This window comes from Hippocampus zosterae, chromosome 9, assembly GCF_025434085.1.
Source record: "Hippocampus zosterae strain Florida chromosome 9, ASM2543408v3, whole genome shotgun sequence".
NCBI classification, from domain to species: Eukaryota; Metazoa; Chordata; class Actinopteri; order Syngnathiformes; family Syngnathidae; genus Hippocampus; species Hippocampus zosterae.
In genome coordinates this window covers 22,866,318-22,888,679 of record NC_067459.1, presented here as the reverse complement: position 1 = coordinate 22,888,679, position 22,362 = coordinate 22,866,318, and the positions used below count along the sequence as shown (strand labels likewise).

At 46.5% G+C, this 22,362-nt stretch overlaps 2 protein-coding genes across 2 annotated transcripts in view; one reads left to right on the top strand and one right to left on the bottom strand.

The window, feature by feature from the left end:
• The window catches only part of tbc1d20 (TBC1 domain family, member 20), a 198,365-nt gene that overhangs the window by 33,382 nt on the left and 142,621 nt on the right, over positions 1-22,362 (bottom strand). The gene's annotated exons all lie outside the window — the stretch shown is intronic.
• The window catches only part of igsf21a (immunoglobin superfamily, member 21a), a 157,261-nt gene that overhangs the window by 61,920 nt on the left and 72,979 nt on the right, over positions 1-22,362 (top strand). The window lies entirely within an intron of this gene.

The following is a 22,362-nucleotide window of genomic DNA, read 5'->3' as shown; positions in this document are numbered from 1 at the left end:
GTTATTTCTAACAGATCATACTGACACTTTTAACAAATGTGACGAAGTGATTTTTATTTCAATTTTTCCCGCCTCTGCGTGAGTGAAGCATTTTATAAGGACTTTTACTGTGAAATAGGAAGTCGGTCTCCTGTGTGCCAAGTTCCTCTGCTATGGCAAACCTCAGACTTTTATTTTGGCCAGCTGCTTGGGAGGCATCCCTGGCTGTCGCTTAATAGTTCACAGCTGGCGATTCGACGGTTATTAAAGTCCCGAGCGGTTTACTATGCCGCGTAACTGCTGCCAGTAATTAAATTTCCGATAGGGAGACGAAGAAGAAGAAGAAGAAGAAGAAGAAGAAGAAGAAGAAAAAAACAGCGTATGGCTGTAGGAGTTTTATTTTGGGCCGTAAAACCACTGCATGAAATTAATACGCGTGTGCTGACTGATATGCGGCGTCACATTCTTGCCGTTATGACTTCAAGTCCTCAATAACACCAACACGGATTATCTTTGTCAAAACAGCAGGCGTCTTAATGAGGCTTGTGAGCGGTTCACGTGAAATAAGACGAATGTCGTCGTTAAAGTCGAGACCGGGTGTTTGATTGTTCTTACCTTTTACTCAGAGCAGTGGTTGACTTATTTTTACACTTTACGGCCTAAAATATTACCGGAAGAGTTAATAAAGCCCAGTCCTGCCACAAATAGCGATAACTGCCAGTAATTGATGTCCTCCTGTAAAAAAAAAAAAAAAAAACTTCTCACTGCCCATTACCCAAAGTATGATCCCAGAACATTTTAATGTAATTTCAAACTCATCTCTCATCAGCCTTAAAAATAAATGGCTGAGAGATGATTTTTAAAAAACTGCAAGGAAAAGTGCCTGACATTGCACATGCAGCCAAGACTTACTTTTTACCTTCTTCTACTAACAACGCCGGCTAAACTTTGCTCCTCCCTGATTCCTGACATGCAGAGCTTCATTTGGCCACCCTTTGTTTTGTTTTTTTTTTTTCCCTGTGACTTGAGAGCAACACAATTGAGAAACATGGACTCAATCTTGGCCGTGAACTCAACTCGGCTCATTTCAAGTCAAGTCAAATATGCTCTATGTACGACATACAGCACACATGAAATGTCTTTCCTCTCATCCACAGTGCAAACATGCAGTGCATTAAAAACACACACGGCTAAAAAAAATAAGGGCGGCGAAACTGAACTGCATAAAAAAAAAGACAAATATTCCACTCCGGGCGGCCCGGTAGTCCAGTGGTTAGCACGTTGGCTTCACAGTGCAGAGGTACCGGGTTCGATTCCAGCTCCGGCCTCCCTGTGTGGAGTTTGCATGTTCTCCCCGGGCCTGCGTGGGTTTTCTCCGGGTGCTCCGGTTTCTTCCCACATTCCAAAAATATGCATGGTGTGAGTGTGAGTGTGAATGGTTGTTCGTCTCTGTGCGCCCTGCGAATGGCTGGCAACCGGTTCAGGGTGTCCCCCGCCTATTGCCCGTAGACGGCTGGGATAGGCTCTAGCACCCCCGCGACCCTAGTGAGGATTAAGCGGTTCGGAAAAATGGATGGATGGGTGTTTGGGATCCTCCTTCAGATTGACGGGAACATTGTCAATGTCGCCATGGTTACGGAAAACCGTTTGTTTTGGACGGTGACGGAACAAATCATGTGCGTTTTGGGCGAAAGGCTCCCTGCGATTGCTCTCGCGGGAAAAAAAAAACAGCAATCAGCCGCTGTGAAGGTCTGTCGGAAGACACAAGAAAACAATTTGGACTCGCAGCTGGAAACGTGCCAACCCCCCCCCCCCCCCCTTCCCCCACCTCTTCCTGCAACCCACCCATTCATCCCTCGCGTTGGTCTCGGCTATTCACCCGCGGAACTCATTTATCCCAAATGCGACCTTTTGGTATTTTGATGAGTAACAAATAAACTGGGCGGCCCGGTAGTCCAGTGGTTAGCACGTGGGCTTCACAGTGCAGAGGTACCGGGTTCGATTCCAGCTCCGGCCTCCCTGTGTGGAGTTTGCATGTTCTCCCCGGGCCTGCGTGGGTTTTCTCCGGGTGCTCCGGTTTCCTCCCACATTCCAAAAACATGCGTTGCAGGCTGATTGGACGCTCTAAATTGTCCCTAGGTGTGAGTGGATGGTTGTTCGTCTCTGTGTGCCCTGCGATTGGCTGGCAACCGATTCAGGGTGTCCCCCGCCTACTGCCCGAAGACGGCTGGGATAGGCTCCAGCACCCCCCGCGACCCTAGTGAGGATTAAGCGGTTCCGAAAATGGATGGATGGATGGATGGACAAATAAACTGAATAAAAAAATAAAAAGACTGTGAACGCGGCGCTTCACTCCTCGTCGGGAGACGTGACGGCAAATTGATGATGTAATGATGATGATGATGACGCGATGATGTAATGGTAGCGTTGAATCCAAACCAGAAAACGCTTTCACACTCTCTCTGAGGTCATCATAGGTCACTCGCGTATCATTGATGACCTTTCGGGCTCACGGCGTGCGTCATTTCATCAGACGGCTAACAAAATGGTGTCCGGCTTGCAAAGACCGACGCATTTGAAGGCCGCGCCTCTCAGGAGGATCGTAAAGCGGTCGGAGAGGAAAAGCGGCCCCGGTCGTCTCCCGCCGATAAATTATAAATCAGCGGCTGCCAAACTTTCTTTGAATCTCGGATTTTTATTTGACTAAAGAGTGTCGACTTCTCGTTTTTACCTCCAGTTCCGGCGGAAACCCGGGCTGACACTCACCTGGGGAATACTTCTATCTCATCGAAACTCGGGCCAATCAGTACCATTTGCGCTCAGACGGGATTTTTCAGCGCCGGCGGCTTTTGCATCCTTGACATATTCCGTTTGAGGATTTTCAATGCTTCCAGACTGCGTTCGTTCGATATAAGCGAGCGTGCGCGTCAAGATAAAGCCGATCGCTTTAGAGAACCTTTTAAGCCACAATTAATCACAACCCTCTTCAACTTTATGCGCGGAACAAGAGCGATAACACTAAAGGATTTGGCTCCCTTTCATCTTGAATACTTTTTTTTTTTTCCATTTTGCTCCCCAGTGGTGAATGAGGTCTTTTTTTTTTTTTGGGTGAAAAAAGTGAAACGCAAGGACGTTCAAACTTGACTTGACGCTTTTTCAACAAACTAAACTGTCCGAGGATCGGACCGCCAGGGTCCCCGCCTTTGGCTGCTGCCCAGCTCACATTGCACCCGACCCCTTTGGCCCCTCTCATGGGTGGTGACCCCATGGGAAGGGGGACCCACGTTGCCTCTACGGGCTGTGCCCGGCCGGGCCCCATGGGTGTAGGCCCGGCCACCAGGCGCCTGACAACGAGCCCCACCTCCAGGCCTGGCTCCAGAGGGGGGCCCCGGTGACCCGCGTCCGGGCAAGGGAAACCTAGATCCATTTATTTTTATCATCATTGGGGTCTTTTGAGCCGTGCTTTGTCTGGCCCCTCACCTAGAACCGGTTTGCCATGGGTGACCCTGCCAGGGGCATAAAGCCCCAGACAACTTAGCTTCTAGGATCATTGGGACACACAAACCCCTCCACCACGGTAAGGTGACGAAAGAACGAGATCCCGGATACAAGCGGCTGAAATGAGTTTTCTCCGCAGGGTGTCCGGGCTCTCCCTTAGAGATAAGGTGAGAAGCTCAGTCATCCGGGAGGAGCTCAGAGTCGAGCCGCTTCTCCTCCACATCGAGAGGAGCCAGATGAGGTGGCTTGGGCATCTGATTCGGATGCCTCCTGGGCGCCTCCCCGGTGAGGTGTTCCGGTCATGTCCCACCGGGAGGAGACCCCGAGGAAGACCCAGGACACGCTGGAGAGACTATGTCACCCAGCTGGCCTGGGAACATCTCGGGATCCCCCGGGGAGAGCTGCAAGAAGTAGCTAGGGAGAGGGAAGTCTGGGCTTCCCTGCTAAAGCTGTTGCCCCCGCGACCCGGCCCCGGATAAGCGGGAGATGATGGATGGATGGATGGATGGATAAACTGTCCGAAGGAGGAGATGCAGCAGTGGAGTTTGGTGGCCGAAAACAGATTGCGGACACTCGTCACTTTGTCGCCGTCGTGCTCTCCAAATTTGCCGCATTTGCCGTTCTTCACCCCCTGACGTATCCGCCGCGATCCCGTCGGCCCACAAACGTTTTACCCCACGTGCAGTTGCAGCGTCACCGGCCAGCTGTGTTTTGGATACGGACCAGCTGCCTTAATTGCTCGGAGAACAACACCAGGACTATATTTGGAAACATTTCGACGCACTGGCCTGACTGCGAGCGCAAAGACGACGTCAAGGGGAAAATAGAAAAACCTTCAGTGGGGATGAGACATTTGAAGCCCACGCGGGCGCGGGCGCGAGCTCAGCGCATCTTCTTCTGCTGCCCTCCAGCCTTCAGTGGGGTGGTTGGTCCTCAAATTTCCTTTTGGCCCACATTTTGACAAATCCCATTAAGGATGTTTACAGGGTCCAAGCTCAATCTTGCAGCCATGCAAATGACTTCTGTGTTGTCTGCCAAGAAGCAAAGCTACCTGAGGCCAGTGTCACACTGCCTTTGCTGTCCCTTGGTTTACTTTGAAATTGTAAGGAGCCCATGTTGTTGTTGTTGTTTTTTGGTGGGATCCCGCCACACAGTCCAGAAAAGAGAGAAATGGAAATCATCGGAAAGGCCAGGTGAAAAATAACATTCACAAATCTATGTTGAACAGACATAAGTACGTTGACACCCGTGCTTTGAGATACAAGTGTTCCATTTTTCAAAATAAGAGGCAGATTATTCATTCATTCATTCATCTTCCGAACCGCTTGATCCTCACTAGGGTCGCCGGGGGTGCTGGAGCCTATCCCAGCTGTCTCCGGGCAGTAGACGGGGGACACCCTGAATCGGTTGCCAGCCAATCGCAGGGCACACAGAAACGAACAACCACTCACACTCACACCTATGGACAATTTGGAGTGTTCAATCAGCCTGCCACGCATGTTTTTGGAATGTGGGAGGAAACCGGAGCACCCGGAGAAAACCCACGCCGGCCCGGGGAGAACATGCAAACTCCACACAGGGAGACCGGAGCTGGAATCGAACCCGGTACCTCTGCACTGTGAAGCCGACGTGCTAACCCACTGGACTACCGGGCCGCCCAGAGGCAGATTATTATTCATTCATCTTCCGAGCCGCTTGATCCTCACTAGGGTCGCGGGGGTGCTGGAGCCTATCCCAGCTGTCTTCGGGCAGTAGGCGGGGGACACCCTGAATCGGTTACCAGCCAATCGCAGGGCACACAGAAACAAACAACCACTCACCACACTCACACCGAGGGACAATTTAGAGTGTTCAATCAGCCTGCCACGCATGTTTTTGGAATGTGGGAGGAAACCGGAGCACCCGGAGAAAACCCACGCAGGCCCGGGGAGAACATGCAAACTCCACACAGGGAGGCCGGAGCTGGAATCGAACCCGGTACCTCTGCACTGTGAAGCCAACATGCTAACCCACTGGACTACCGGGCCGCCCAGAGGCAGATTATTATTCATTCATCTTCCGAGCCGCTTGATCCTCACTAAGGTCGCGGGGGGTGCTGGAGCCTATCCCAGCTGTCTTCGGGCAGTAGGCGGGGGACATCCTGAATCGGTTGCCAGCCAATCGCAGGACACACAGAGACGAACAACCATTCGCACTCACACTCACACCTAGGGACAATTTAGAGTGTTCAATCAGCCTGCCACGCATGTTTTTGGAATGTGGGAGGAAACCGGAGCACCCGGAGAAAACCCACGCAGGTCCGGGGAGAACATGCAAACTCCACACAGGGAGGCCGGAGCTGGAATCGAACCCGGTACCTCTGACTGTGAAGCCGACGTGCTAACCACTGGACTACCGGGCCGCCCTCAGATTATTATTATTATTTTTTTTTTTTTGTACTTTCCGGATTTGACTTGAAATTTTCGGTCATTGCAGTTGTCCTATTTCCGAGGGGGTCGCTGTACTTTTAGATACAGGCGTGTTTGTTTTTTTCCTTGCCCTTAATCCTGTTTCTCACATCGTGGAGAGACGCAGGCGTAGGCCCACTTCGGAGCCAAGTTTGAATTTGCAAGAAAGGGTTGCCCGGGCAACAGTCGACCGGCTCAGCGCGGAAGGCGCAGCACTTCTCCTGTGGCGTCGGTTTGGGCGTCCAACTTGGCGCCGGTGCCTCGTCCTCGGGTAGAATTGAGTGGGAAGTATTTCGCAAGACGCGAGTTTTTCGACGCAACTCTTCAAGACATATTTTCACATCTCTGCAGTCGGTGGACGAAAGACCTACCGGCGCACCTTAGCGTGCACGTTAGGCTAATTCAAACCCAGATCTCCGTCCGGGCGGACATGCTCACCACTGGTTTTGAGGAATGACTATTGATATTGACAATTTTAACCGAATGACATGAAACAAAGTCAAGTGGTTCAAGTCTAAGTCCAGTCTTATGCGATTTAGGCAAACAAGTCCCCAAATTGCTGGATTGCGAAGTCATGCGCCTCGAGTCATCCACCCCTGCACGGTCGGCCCATTTCTAGTCTTATGAGACAATAAGATCGGGGCAACATTCGGAAATCAGTTGCAAAGCAATGCGGTTTTATTTATGTGTCACATTTCATACACAAGACGACTCAATGTGCTTCAGACAATCAAACACACACACACACACACACATACTCACACATATGAAATAAGAGCACCTGGGACCCACTCATGCTGCATATGGCGCCCCAGAGGGGAGGTACAGTGATTCGGATCATTGCATCGCCATCTTCGCACCCAGGGTACAGTGATTCCAATCATTGCGTCACCCCCCCCCCCCCACCCCCCCGGAAGAATCTCACAAAAGGCAAATAAGCAGCCTGTTTTACTGAAGCACTACATGTCAACAAAACAGAAGACGAGGCTTCCTTTTCATCGGTAAATGTTAACGGCAGCAAGTGGAGCGTTCCACTCATGGATGCCGCCGACGTGAATATGGGATGCTTTCTTGTCTGTGCTGCCCGACGTAAATAATGTCTTCTTTGTTTTGCGCCATCTCCGAGTACAAAGAAGGTCCCATCTGACTGAAGAACGAGCGTCATGAGACCATTCGACTTTGCCTAATGATGCCTTTGCTGTTAATATTCACAACATATTTTCATCAGTTTACTCAAGATTCGAATATGAAATCATCTACGCAAAGCTTTGCATGAACACGTGATCAGACAGGAACAAAAAAAAATTGTCGAATTTAGTTTTTAGTTCAAGCGGTTGCACAACGTAAAACCATCTGCATCAGGTACTTTTTTTTTAAAGTAGACTACACATCGACTGGATCCAGATGATTTTATTTTGTGCAATCACTTGACGAAATAACACCAAAAAACAAAAAAACATTCAGCTGAAATTGTGAAAACCTGAAATATTCTGTCACTTTTGTGTAGATGGCATCGGCAAAATAAAAATGATAATTTAGCGTCGCCAATGCGTGTCCTGATCGGAGCTCCGTTCACACAAAATAGGGTCAACATAGACAAGAGGGTCAACAAATCAAGCGCACCGTCTCTGGAACTGACCTTCCAAAGTGCCTTCAAAAGCCCACAAATGATTGCATTTGACGTTTTTTTATTCTATACCAACTTTTAAGTCGTGATATGACAAAGAGTTTTCATTTTGTATACATCCGCCGGTAACCATGAACCATGCAGTTGCTGCTGAACGATAAAATCGATCCCAGTGCCCAGCGTCGTAGCTCCGCCGGTAAAGCAAGCCGGCTCTCAAAAAGCCCGTTCATGCGTCTCCCGCTGATAATGATTCCTTGCAACGGCAAGCTTTACACGATGTCCTTGCAACTCATCCCGAGCCTAAAATAAAACTCGATCACGCCGTCCCTGACCGTTATCGAGCTTTCCTTCGACCTTTTCGCAGATTTTCTCATTCAGGTGACCTGCGGGGAGCCACGGCCATTTCGTGCGTAGCCTCGAGCGACGTTGTGCGCACTTTCTATTTTATGCACACAATGTAGTCGTCCATGCGCACAAAGTAGTAGTTCGTGCCCACAAAGTAGTTTCTCGTGCGTACATAATAGTTACAGCGAGTGCACAAATGAGTTTTTTTTTTTCCCCCTTTCTAAATGTCAGGCCCGGGCTCCGTAGAATACTGATGACCACCCAGAGGATTTTCATGAATTAATCACTTTTGCCGCATTGTTGTTTTATTATTTTTTTTTTCTAAGCTGTCTTGTTCCAAATTTATAATCCTCAAACCACAATCATCCCGGCTTTCAAGAATCCATTCTTATTAACACAGAAGGACCAAACAGAAAAGTGATTACTTGAGTGATTAGGAGTGGATCACAGCACTCTTTCTGGCATTTGCAGTGGATGTGGACGTCATCTCCATGCCAGATTTTTTTTTTTTCTTTTTAGGATCCGAGTACCAGGCAGTGCTATGTTCAGAATTATTCTTCAGATGAATGAATCAAGGGCGGCCCGGTAGACCAGTGGTTAGCACGTCGGCTTCACAGTGCAGAGGTACCGGGTTCGATTCCATCTCCGGCCTCCCTGTGTGGAGTTTGCATGTTCTGTGGGTTTTCTCCGGGTGCTCCGGTTTACTCCCACATTCCAAAAACATGCATGGTAGGCTGAATGGACGCTCTAAATTGTCCCTAGGTGTGAATGTGAGCGCGGATGGTTGTTCGTCTCTGTGTGCCCTGCGATTGGCTGGCAACTCATCCAGGGTGTCCCCCGCTTACTGCCCGAAGACGGCTGGGATGGGCTCCAGCACCCCCCGCGACCCTCGTGAGGATTAAGCGGTTCAGAAAATGGATGGATGGATGGATGAATCACCGTTTTGTGAACCTCAGTTTGTGGACCAACTCAACGGCGATGGCATCCCACGAACCCGGACACAAATAAAATGCGACAAAGGTCAAATAGATATCGCCGGGGTCAAAAAGCCGGTTACAAAAAGGTCGTCTAGGCAAGCGCCGCAGGACGTTGCCGTCTTTTCGCTTGTAACGGGGAGCGCGTCGGTGAACAAAGAGCAAGCGAGCAGGGTCGAGGGATTTTCTTGAAATGGATGTTAACCACTCATCGCAAATGGCCACTTGTCAAGAAGAAACTCTTTGCGCTACGACTTGTCGGTGTGTGACGCACACTTCTCACCCCCAAATGCTTTTAAAATGTGACAGTGTTTGGAAAAGGCTTTTTTTACCAAGCAAGCCTCACAATCTCCCGTCAGAGGCGGAATGGCACTCACAGGCACTTGGGTGTTGCCGGTCATTTTCAATGGGAACGCTTCAGAGGTTTTTTTTTGGTTAGTTGATGTGTTGTTCGCTTGTCCCCCCCCCACCGACCCTCCGACAAAAATTATCTTGGAGTTCAAAAGGTGTTGATATGTTTTTTTTTTGCATGATTAATTTCTTGTACGGAGCACACACACACACATCATTTCCCATTGACTCTTATAAAATGTTTGCAAAGGATCGGAGCAAGGTGGTGCGTCATATTCCAGCGTACCCGTCGTCTCATCTTGGCTCAGTCTGTCACCTTGCAGCACATCGGCGGTGGAGCGTTCTGTATTCACTGGCGACGTCAATAACCGAAGCTACCGTAGCAGCGAGTTAATGAGCAATGACAATGGGTGCAGACATGCTTGAGGATGGATGCGTAAATGAGTTTGTGTCAACCAAAAAGCAGCGTCACTTCAGATTTCATTCAAATTGACGCAAAGTCAAACATAATTGGAGTTTAAAACCGTCACGTGAGTCGTCAGTAAATCCCTCCGAGCTAGTTTTGAAGGATTCCGTAACAACGAGGCTTGATAGCTTCCAAAATCGGGCCTTGATTTCGTGTTAAATCACGCAAAGACAATTCCCGAGGAATGCGCGGCCCTCTCGCTAATCACACTAATAATGGCGAGAAGGTCCACTGGCACTGGATGAACCGGCGCAGTTGTGCAGCCAAGAAAAAAAAAAAAACAATTAGCAAGCAGCCTCTCCTCCCCAGTGAATTTAATGCGAGTGCGGAGAGAGAGCTTTTCTAATAGATTTTTGCCCGTGTAAAAGGAGACGCTGACCTCGAGGTCCGAGACTCTTAACTGCAAGAGAGGGGGGGGGGCGCGGTCCCCCGCAGGAAGGGGAAGGGGGCAACGGATATTCATCCAAGACATCCTTCGCACGACTGCTATGTGTCACATCGCAAAATTGCTCCTCGTTGTCATTAAGGCTTGAGCGCCTCCGAGGGATCCAGATTGGATCTCTGTCGAGTCCCTTTCTTTTTTTTTTTTTGACAAAAGCATGGCGAGGGCCTGCAGACACTGGCGGAGAGGCTGTGCGCTGTTAATGAATTTCAGCTTGTCACGTAGTTACTTATGTTTATGCCAGACGGGACTAAATGAATGGTGCGAGGTCACCGCCCTCCTCATCCACTGGGGACTTTGCACAAGTGCACTTGTTCTGTCGGCCGATAAGCGATGCGGACACCTCGCGTCAAGCAAACGGGAAATGTTGAAATCACTCAGTGCTGCCGTCCACACTTCATTTCCAACCCTTGATGACTCTTCCACAAGTACACGCCGTTCGCCATCTATTAGGGATGTGATGAAAGCCCGTTTGAATCGGAAACTTGGTTTGGGTCGAGGAGATTTGGGTGTCACGAATTGAAGCAAAAGGGAATTGTTTCACCATAAACTGCGCCATCCTTGACTCGCATGGACATTATTCACAGTACAGTACTGACGAGTTCATTGATGGTGTTAAATGTCAGCAGGATTGTCCTCGCGAGACGTCCTGGCACACCGAGCCGCACCATATCCAATCGAATGTTAATCTCCGTTAAATTGAATGGAAACAAATTGTTCCACTTTAAAAATGAATCGCCTTGCGTGTACCCATGTATCGAAATAGGTATGGATTGTCTTTTACATGAGATATGACCCCTAGTGGCCCATTTAGGTATCTCTACCGCTGCATGTAACATAGAGATGAGATATATAAGGGATTCCATGAGTCCGGGTTACTTTTTGTTCCCTTTTATCTCAATAACTGCTGATGAAACGCAAACCGAAAAACATTCCAAGAAATAATTGCAAAGCAGCTTTCACGCAAAAAGCGAAAGCATTGATTGTGACGTAACAATGGCTTGACGAGCCCATTGCAGCAGCAAAAGTGAAGATTTCACCTTTGAAGCCAAACCCACTTTATTTCGCTACGCTTTCCAGATATTCCCTTTTATTTTTTATTTTATTTTTTTAATGGCCTTTGCAGGCTTTCAAGAGCATTCAAAACTACAGGTTGTGCAATTCAAGTCTGACGGTCCATTTTTTTTTCACTCAAGAACACTCAAAAGTAGAAAAACCACTATGTGGTACAAAATAGGCCTTTCAGTCCCCCCCCCCACAAAAAAAGTCAAAGTCTAACAAAACGATCAGAGGATAGACCCCCCCCCCCAACCCCCTTTGGTGTATGTGGGTGTTCAGCCTCTCTGTGTTGCTCGTATGTTAATCTAACCTGCCCAGGGCCTTCAGAACCAATCTTGCTGGGTCGTGTAATTTCATGTAATTTAACTCCAGTAACATTAGCATTGGGAGTGCTTCTGTAAAAGTGTCTGATAAATGACAATGAATGTCTTGGATGACCTGAGGGTGGGAGGGAAGAAGGATGCTAGTTTGTCAGGCCTTTTTTCTTATGCCTACACATAAAATACACATTTGGGCCGTGAAAATAAATACACTTAAAAGACTCCCTGAAATAAATCTCCTCTGCAACATATTTAATGACTATATTTGATGGCTATTACCCCATGATCGATATGGCTGAATGGGAAGTCGCAAACCATTCCAAACAACGTAACTTTAAGGTCACACAGAAATAACAAATTGTAAATATCGATACAAAACTGCTGTAAACACGAGGGGCACGTATCATAGGGCGCGATAGCTAAATATCGCGCTTGATGTATGATATATGAACGTGGCTTTGAGGCGCCCTAGTTAAGATAAAAGCATTTTGTTTGCGTCTCGATTTCAAACGCCGGCAACACACTTGACTCCGGAGTCTTCCACGTCGCCGAGGAGAAAATGCCGCTTTGTATGTCAGCGACAAGGGTTGCATTTCTCTTATGAAATATAAATGTGGCGTCTGGAGCTATTTTTATTTCACGTGTAACTGCTGCGACTGTTCATTCTGAATCCCAACGCGGCGCTGTTTGTTTTGGAAGGTGTTCTGGTCTCCAGACTTTATCACAGAGCTATAAATTGCTGTTCTGATGATAAATGTCAAGCGCATTTGCTTTCAAGGGCTGGAAGAACAAGCGCCGCTCTATTTCATGTCATTGATGAACTTTTCCGAGTACCCTGAAAGCTGCAAGATATTCGTTGTCGATGGCGCAGTCGGCGACGTCAACCACCGTCTTTGGGTGTATGCAACACGTGTTATGCATTTTTTTCCCCATTTTCAAAGTTTAGGCAGCATATGGTTCCGAAAACGTCTGCTTTCGGGGAAAAAAAGACTGACATGCCAATGAAACGGCCGTTATATACGAGGGCACTTCTTCAATCTTACGTGCAAAGCTGTAAAAGCAAAAATCACATCGTCCATTTTTACAAGTGCAAAAAGACGGCGCAATAAAAGCACTCTAAGCCAAATAGGGTTCACTGATTTGCATTTTGATTTGTGGCAATAGCGCTAATTTGCATATAAAGTCGCTTGCACGGGCTGAGCCGTGTTATCAAAACAACAGCTGAGTGGGCATCACCCAACTTGCAATGTGTACACAAGTCGAAAGCAGAAAAAGAAATGCTCCAAGCCCACCATAGTGTGGCTTGCTCATACTTGACCCCCCCACCCCCTCACCCCCCTTTGACACCTGAAGTCCAGTACATTGAGTGTGAGTATTTCGGAATCGGTATATTTCCCCAAGAGGTGGGGCTACGGCCCCGGCATGATAGGACACGCGTCCTTGATTTGTTGCCCAAGTCTCCAAATGAAATAATCCATAGAATTAGCATCTTCTGTTCTACTCTTGTAAAGAAGCCAAAAGAAAAGCAAGCGTTAAGTTGAATGGGCAGGGCTCCGAGCAGCGCCCATGCGGCAAGAGTTGCAGATCTGGCATTTAAAGTGTCTTGTTTACGGTTCTAATTACGCCATTCAAATGGACACATAAAAGGCCCGGCCGGCTAGGCAGAAAAGCAGTCGGGATTTACGGCCTCAGATAAATCTGTCGTCGGGCTTTCGCAATGTATCCTTCGAAAGCCCCGCGCGGGTATCTCTGAGGCAAGACGTTTCCTCAGTATTATCGGAGGCGGGAAGGCGCTGAAACGTAGAGCTCAAATTCATTCCGAGGATAAATAGAGTTGGTTTAGCGGAGACGCTAGCGATACACTGATAAAGCCAATTGTAAAGTGGCCGAGATGCGGCGATAGCATCTTGCTAGCATCCCCCGGCGAGACGACAAAAAATGTGATCGGATTCTTTTACGTCCACTTCGATTGAAATCCGTTGACTTTCACAACATTCGGTTCACCCGCACATGTTGACGCAAGTGCAATGTTCATTATCCTGCCGGTACAAAACATAGCTATGCTAAATTTTGATTGACACTGTACATTTTAGTTTTAATATCCCATGTGTATACACAATACTAATATCGGATATTCCGGGGAATGGGAAAACGTTTTTGGGAGGGGAGGGGGGGGGCTCATCTTCATTTATTTGTGAGTGCTTAACCCAAGTCAATGAACCAATGGAAATCCCCTGACGTTTCTGTCAGGGTTTGGCAGACTAAGGACCCAAGCGGGGTTGGGGGGGGCGTTGGGGGGGAGGAGAAGCAAGGCAGCAGTGCAGGATGCTTTTAAACAAGAAAAAGGAATGCGTTTCCAAAAACGAAATGGCAAACATGGCTCAGGAAAAAAATCGAAACGCAAAGATGAGTAAAGTCAAAACAAAACCCACACAAACACCACTACCACCACCACCACAAGACACAGGACGGCACTTCAACAGAACCGCAAAGAATGAACCGACAAAGAGAGCACGAAACCGGGGAGCTGAAAAACACGCAAACTGACGAGACAACAAGGAACAGCTGGTCAAGGCACAAGTGGCAGAGGGAGCCGATTGGTAGACGCCAGGGACCGCTTTGACGAGCAGGATGAAGACAAAAGCGACAACAAATCTAAACACGGAAAATCCAGATCATGGCCGCTTCTGCAAGGAGAAATTTTTTGAGTATTCTGAAATCTCAATTTTAGCTGAAATTAATGTAATATTCAATGTTTTCAGCCAGTTGTCACACTATGGCAGTATGTAGACCAGGGCTGGGCAACCAGTGGTGTGCTGAGGGCCCCACTTTGAGTGTTTTTTTTTTAACCCCCCCCCCCCCCCCCCCAAATCTTCAGAAAATGCTAATGAACATAAATTATATGTTCCCGGGGTGGGAGCAAAATGCCCACAAGTCAATTATCTGGCCTGGCACCAAGCATATTTCAGGTGTGGGGGCAATACCCCCCCCCCCCCCCCCGGCATCCCCCTCTAGCTCTGCCTGTGTTTCTAAATACAGCATCAACATTCAAAGCCTTCGAGCTGTTTATTTCATTATGTTAACAAACAATCCCAGCACCAATTTCTAGTGTTGACCGCATTGTAAAGCGCACCCCCTCATCCTGATCATCTAAACACAAGCCGGTATAACGTTTCCTTTCAAATGGTTTATTCTCTTGAAGATGTGAGAACAAAAGGCATTGGAGAAGAGATCTCCAATCTCAAATATTCTCCTCCCTCTGCCTCTGTTCTCAGAACTCAGTGCCACATAAGCCGCTTAAAATACGCTTAATAATTGTTGAAACGTTTTTCTTAGTGATTCATAAACCTTTGTGAACACTTTTTAACAATGAATATAAGCCCGTCATTTGCCAAGCGGTAGCTAATGAGTTTTTATTATCGGCAGATCGGAAGTCTAATTGTTTATTGAGGCTTTCTAGCGCGTGAACAAACTAATCTGCGACTAACTTGTAGCGGTGACCTCATTGTTAAGCGCATTCCTATTTCTTCTCGGAGCGGCCCTAAATCGCCTCCGCGCGAGCCATTTCGCCGTTTCCTTTCAGATGCTTTATCCTTTTGCAGATGTGAGAACAAAAGGCTCCCTTACAAGGTGCTTGGTGCCGAGCAGGTGAGCAGTTATATATCAGGGCCACACGCCAAGTCCATCTGAAAGATCACCGCAAAGACGAATTGTCCCGGGGAAGGACGACCACGCCGCATCAAATGGGCAGATCGTCTCCCAAGTCGTGTCCCGTTAGCCGTCGTGTCCAAACAACTCATTAAGGCCGCGCGGTCTTCAAATGAGGAGTGATGCAATGCTGGGGCACTTCGCTGCCACCTGGGGCACCCGATGCCCTCATTTCAAGCACTCGGTTGTTCTCCACGCCAATGATTCTCAACTTTAGTGCATCACATTGCACCCGGGAAAAGACGTCGCTGCCATCATGATGACAAGCGGGAAAATTAGTGGGCCCAAGTGTTCGGCAGGAAAACACAAAGCGGTTATTTTCCAAAAAAATAATCACATCATTTCATATCATTAAAAGCCACTGTAGCATCATGCAAAGTTTGAATATGAACATTGCGATTAAATATGTATGGGGGGGGAGGGGGGGGTGACCATGGTGCTTTGCAATTCTAAGTACCTAATTGACACATGGGCGGCCCGGTAGTCCAGTGGTTAGCACGTCGGCTTCACAGTGCAGAGGTACCGGTTCGATTCCAGCTCCGGCCTCCCTGTGTGGAGTTTGCATGTTCTCCCCGGGCCTGCGTGGGTTTTCTCCGGGTGCTCCGATTTCCTCCCACATTCCAAAAATATGCATGGCAGGCTGATTGAACACTCTAAATTGTCCTAGGTGTGAGTGTGAGTGTGATGGTTGTTCATCTCTGTGTGCCCTGTGATTGGCTGACAACCGATTCAGGGTGTCCCCCGCCTACTGCCCGGAGACGGCTGGGATGGGCTCCAGCACCCCCCGCGACCCTAGTGAGGATCAAGCGGTACGGAAGATGAATGAATGAATGAATAATTGACACATTTTTCAAGTCATTTGGACAAGTTTTTGCTTTGACTTGCGATTAAAAATAGTGAAAAAAAAAGGTCTTCAAGCAATCGACTCTCCTCTTGATTTTACCTGTCAAAGTAAACATCAAACAAAGAGAATGGCGCTTTGGGTATTGAACAACCACATACAGAAATTCCGCGAGCCTCATGCTCACACAAAAAGGGAAATGCCATTGATGGACTAATAAAAAGTATCTATTTTAGACTAATTGCATTTTAATAGCTAGACTTTTAAGGATGGACATTTTTGGAAGATTTTCTTGAATAAGTCATGATTGACTTCAAACAAGACCGCAATTTGTTCGCTGATGATTGCACACTTTGCTTCATTTCCAGCAAGTGCAATAAATAGCAAATTGCAATTTTTACATGTTTTTTTCTCCACAAACTTCCCATTCCATGTGGAGGAAGGGCTCAATTAAAAGAGATTTGCATTGCATGATAAACTGTTTCATTCCATATCATACATTGCAAAGTGTGTTTGGAAGTGTTGACGCCGTGTCCGCCATAAACCGTATTGTAAAGCCGCGGAACAAAGGCTGAGTTGTACGTCTGACATTTAACAACGTTTTCTTAGCACAGAAGAGCGCAGCGCCCGAGTCACCCTTAAAACGGTTATTTGGAGTTAATTATGTGAGCCCGCGTCTGCCTCCCCAATTTACATCAAGCATGTCTTATTAAAAATGGAAAAGGGCCCATGCCACATTAAGGATTTGAGAATTTTACTCGAGCATGAAATGAGCCCAACGCCGAGGGTCGCATGGACAGAAATGCCACATGACACCCATTGAGAGTAGAAGTTCTTTTTTTTGGCGGGGTCGGGGGGGTCATATTTATTATATGAATAGTCGGTGGGGTCAAGCAACTTTGTCAGCCTGATATTTATTTGAACTTGTGTATCTTGTGCTCAAGGATGTCCAGACTATTTATATATTTTGTTTTTAGTCAGTGTGGTTAAGCTCAATATCGAGGCTAACAGTTACGTTTAACTCCACTGATTTAATGTCACTCGAATGTTGGTGTCAAATACCATATCATGTCTTGGATTTATTTTTAAATTACATTTCTTTTTTCGTGATGAGTCATGTGTACAATTACATTTGAGATTTCAACCTTCAGCAACTTCAATATTTCCGAAGGGTAAATTCACTCCTCCCGAGGATGATTGCATTTACCTTTTTCCACCTTTAAAGAAGTTTTTTCTTTCAGATGACATTTGTCTGAGGATTTTCCTAGTGATAAATATCCCCGCACTGTGAACAAAAAAGACACTTTATCATCATAAACTCACTCATACAATTTCAAAAAGTGTGGGAAATGGTCTATTTTAGCATGGCGGTGCACTCCCCAGCTGCTTCATGATGAATGGCTCGAAGAGCACTCCATGGGCAATCCGACAAACAGCACTTGCAGGTTGTGGCTGCGGGATAAAGGATGCAAGGAAGAAAAAGGCGAAGACCGAAATCATATGCAGACTCATCTTGCCCCCGCAGACCCCCCGCCCGTTTTGCGTTAAGACCTTCTGCATTGCACAAGAAATTACCTCTTTTTCAGCTCATTTGTTGTATGAAAGAGAAACTAGCGAATGTTGCACTCTCAAAACTGCATTGGCAGCACAATAATAATTAAAAACATACAAAGTGAATGGGTGTGCAGTGTTTTCAACGCTATTAAACACATGAGGAAAGTCAAAGCTAACGATTTAAGTGCTTACGATGACAGTGTAATGTCTTTACACTATGTTTGTCAGTGCTGTTCTTTTAAGTTCTATCTATCTATCTATCTATCTATCTATCTATCTATCTATCTATCTATCTATCTATCTATCTATCTATCTATCTATCTATCTATCTATCTATCTGTCTGTCACTCGACACCAAGATATAGCGAGTGGCGCACTAAGTGCGAACAGAACCTCCCTAGACTTGTGTGCATCCAAGCTAGCACCTAATGCTAAGGAAATGGCTTAAAAGACTATTTATTGGCACGTTGTTACTGATTTACTTTTTATTTTTTGTCATTTGGGTGGAAATTAGCCTATGTATGTAGACTGTGTGTGTACAAATCCACTATTCACCATGCTAGCTAGCTCGTTAGCTTGTTTATACAGTATTTTTGTATGGTCTGTGACATAAGCACATGAAGGTACCTGACTAAAAGTTCACTTATAAGCTTTTGAAGGCTTCTAGCTAGAATCTAGCTGTACCCTCCAAGTAAAACACAATTTCTCTTTGGGGTTTACTGAGTCTAAAACGCCATAAATAAAGGATGTTTGTAGTAAATGAGCCTTGAGAGGCTGGAAGGGACTCTAAATGTCCTCGTTTGACCGTGAAGTTCATTTGCGGCGGCTAAAGGTGAAGCCTGCAGGCCAAACAGGTGAAAGAAGAGTGACTTATGCAGTGGAGGCATGCTTAATAAACACAGCACACATGCAAGGAGCTCTGTGAATAATGACTATAAATGAGGAGCAGGTGTTATTCAATTACATCCTGGTCAAACAGGCTCGATGCACTTTTCTGTACATTTGTGAGACCAAGGTATGTCTGCTCTATTTTTCTGGTATCAACCATGGATTTTCACCAGGAGCAAGCTGCTGCAGCTGATCCCAAAACTGTCTCTTGTCTTTCAACTTGGCGAAGCAGCATGTGGCTCAATACTCTGTCTGTCTGTCTAGCTATTGATCTGTCCGTCTAGCTTCCCTTCATTTTCATCTTTCCTCTATCCATCTGTCTTATACCTTCCTCCGATCAATGCACCTCATACCATACCATACCACTTTCTGTTTTGGCAATACTCCTAAAACATTCATACCAGCAATACCTCGGGACTTCCAGCGAGAAACAAAGGCATTGGCGCACAGGGAAACTCCGTCTTTGTTGCCAAAATGGGTTTAATAACGCACAGACAACAACGCCATGCTAACGAGGACTTTATGCGTTGTAGGATACAACACGTCTGAACATTGTAACACATGTCGCTTTGGGACATGGAAAGCGACACTTTTGGCTGTGTGGGTGTGTCAAAATAATGCTTCGCTATTTGAGCTTGGCCATCATGTCCCCATCTTACAATTCGCCATTCTATGGAACACAAGATGTGACCGACCGGTTTGGTGAAGAGAAACAGACACATGACTTCAACTAATCACAACACAAAGAGTTATAATTACAATGTGCATTTATTTGAAATGCCTGACAGTTGTTTTCTCCATCTATACATCTTCCTTATATTCCATCAGTTTTTCTTAGATTTCTATAGATTTTCCTTTAAAGTTCAGGTTTTCAAAATAAAATAAAATAAAAAAACCCCAAAGGGATATTTTCCGGCTTCAATAACAACAGTTTTTATGTCAAATAATGAAAATTTCTATATAGCCGGGGACGATTTATGTTCTTGTCAGTACACTGCCAGATACTCTGCTCTATAAATACAGTTGAGTTGAGAGATAGTTTGTTGGCAACTGTTATCACTCCTCATCAAAGCAAGAACACTTCTCTGCCTTTAATGATCTCCCTTTGGAACATGGGAAGTATCCGTGGTCAAAGGTTATGTTGTAATTTGTTCGTTTCCAACATGATTTTGCTCACGGCGGTGAGGTAATCAAGTCTCTGGGGTTGTCAAAGTGAGGAAAAAAATGTTGCGATCGACGATGAGTCATGAAAACGGCAGACGTGTTTTCCTGATCCTCTTCGTCAGGTGATAGAATCTTCAGTGACAAAACAGTTATTGATTCATCAAACAGATTTAGGACCGAGCGGTTGGCGTCGCATCTCATTTCCCGTGATCATCCCCGATTGGGTTTCCAGAATATGTGGCTCATTGGCTGAAATGAAAACTCATTTCAGGGTGAAACTTTGATAGATCAAGTGTGTTCAGTTACTAGAAATTTTAGACCCAAGCAACAATAATCTTGGCAGCTAATTAATAAACTGAAGTTCTTAATGTGATTCTCGTTTATGCACAAAGAAGCCCGGAACAACTTGGCAATTTTTCTATGATTTGCTAATTGGGGTTGCAGTGACTCAGCAGGACTGCGACCTCTAGATGAGTCAAAAACACTGCTTCATGAAGCTTCGTTTTCCCATCACCGATAAAAAACAGTCATTCCAATCTTGCTCAATTAACAGTGCTCTCATTTTATCAGAGTGCAGTTTTGCACTGCTGTATGTGACGCCTGTACACACCAAACTGAAAGGAATACAAACCCCCCCCCCCCCCCGGCACCCCCACTACAAACCCACATATAAATGCTAGTACAATAGGCCCCGAACACCCATGCTTTCTCTGCAAAGATCTGAATATGTCACCAGATGTGCCTAATGTGGCGGCCTGCGCATGCTGCAATGCATAGCCGCCGACCTAGTTTGCTGCTATCATCACCTCCCTCACTGCTGACAGCCACGTCTCACTCACAATGGCTGCTATAATAAGTGCGCCTGCATGTCTCCGACGGTGTTCAGTAACACGCTTGCATAACAGCTAAATGACAGAGTGATACCTCAGTGGCGCAAATCCCCCCCCCCCCAACACACACACAGCCTCTCTCTTCCCCTTGGTGGTACACTTTCCAACAGGGCCCGGCCCTAATCTGCGCATGTCATCTGGCAGCTCCACGCGACCGCCAACTGTTTTATGTCTTAATATCACATTGGAAAAATGGCAAAAAGATGAGTGCGTACGTCACCCAGAACCGAGACAAGATTCAACCCGTGGCGGTCAGACAAAACAAACTCTCGTTATCCATGTCAGTCCATTGGACAGTAAAACGAGAAACTGTCCAAATGTGAAATAAAACAGAAAGCGTCACCACGCAAGTCAGATTAAAGAATGACTCTTGCCGAAGCTGCAAATTCTTTTTGGAATAAGTGTCGCCCAAAATAAAAAAGCCACAGGGAAAAAAAACAAAATGAAAATGTACGTCTCGGAGATAATCCTTTGACATGCTACTGTATTTCGTCTGCTTTATTAGCCCTTTTAGCCCACACCACTTTGCTTTCTGTCCGGTCTCTTATATATCACAGCGTTTTGCGCCTCGTAAAAGCGCCCAGGGCAAATTCCTTCCGCGGAGCACTTAAGCGCCGCATCACATCGTGGCGAGAGACTTTCCGCTTGGTACCAATCGCACAGAAGACGTGACTGGGCGTTTGTGACTATTAGCCCACAGTCCTCCATCAACTAAAAACAGAATCTAAAAGGAAAACAATTTGACCCGATCGATATCGAAACCAAAAAGCTTGCAATGAGCCCCACTCGGTTCATATTTTGCTGTAAAATCACTTCTGTCTTCTGTGATTATTGCAATAAAACGCTTTTTTTTTCTTGCAAAATACTGTCCGTTGCATCTCGGGACCCGCCGCTTTTTGACACGGCACCGCTTATATTTCAACAAGAGGCTTCGTTATGATAACAAACTTTTTAGATTGCTGTTTTCTTTTGAACGTGCAAGTTGAGACACGCTCATTTCATCCATGATGTCCCAAAGAAAAAAAAAACATTTCAAAAATCTCCGTAGTAGTCACAGATCATTATTTGGCAAGTGTTCTGCCGTCCCCTTAAGCGGCTCCAACTGGCATCATTATTTGGCAAGTGGTTGGACAGCTGTTACCTACTAAATCCAAACTGTTTACTCATGTCTTTATCAAGTCAGATTATGATGTCGTATGTCCTCTGTCTTCACAACACATTCATCCAGAATTGTTAAAGACCTCATAAAGGTGAAGCAAAAGCATGGGGTGTGTGCGGTGTTGATGGTGTAGCTTGCCGCGCGCGATGACTGAAAAGTATGGGCCGTTGCACCCTTTCAGTCCGGAAAAGTGAGGATCTTGAAAGACACGCGGGCACGAAAAAAACGCAGGTCTTCCCGTGAAGTGGTTCAGGATCTTGGGGAAACTCCGTCCGAAACTCTCTTGACCACTTTGGTCTAATTTCATCCGATATGGAGATGATACGGCGCGGGTGATTATAAGGCGAGAAAAACAATCCTGAGCTCACTGCCTGACTCCACATCTTGCGTGGAAGGTTTGCGTTCTTGTAAGTAATTCCACCGCTCGATTCATTCTTCACTTGCGCGCATGGCAATTATGGCCATTTTGCTAAAAGACAATGGCTCCCTTTGCGGCTCACAACCCTTTACCCCCCTCCCCCCCATCTGTTTCAAAAGGACACTTAATGTGATAATAACATTCGGGAAATTAGCGTGGATAGCACAAAAAAGTAGCATGACAAAGCTCTCATCATCTTCTTTGTTGCGGCGTGTCGCAGGCTGCTTATGAG